This window comes from Elephantulus edwardii, unplaced genomic scaffold (genome assembly GCF_000299155.1).
Source record: "Elephantulus edwardii isolate Elephantulus edwardi_28Jun2011 unplaced genomic scaffold, EleEdw1.0 scaffold00237, whole genome shotgun sequence".
Lineage (NCBI taxonomy): Eukaryota > Metazoa > Chordata > Mammalia > Macroscelidea > Macroscelididae > Elephantulus > Elephantulus edwardii.
Window position 1 is genome coordinate 1,944,130 of NW_006399987.1, and position 467 is coordinate 1,944,596.

The following is a 467-nucleotide window of genomic DNA, read 5'->3' on the forward strand; positions in this document are numbered from 1 at the left end:
GTCTCTCATCACAACATGTCCAAAGTATGTTAGACGGAGCCTCAGAATCCTTGCCTCCCAAGGAGCCACCCAGTTTAACCCTACAGATTGAAAATGTCAACAACTTTATCTTACTTGGACCCTCAATTAACATGCTTGGTACTTGTTGTTATGTGCTATTGAGTCTCCTGTACAGCTGCTCTGAACCCTACCCTGTCCTGAGCCATGAGTCTCACTAATTCCAACACACCAACCTCCGTTCCCGCAGTCAATGTATCAGTCCATCTCATCCAGGGTCTTCCTCTCCTGTTCTGTTCCTCCACCCTTCTGAGCATGATGTCCTTCTCCAAGAACCAGTCTCTCTTGGCCACATGCCCAAAGTATGTGAGACAGAGCTTCCAAACCCTAGCCTCCAAGGAGATACTTGGTTTCACCTTCTCTAAGACAGACTTACTTGTTTTCTTGGTGGTCCATGGTGTGTTCAAGAC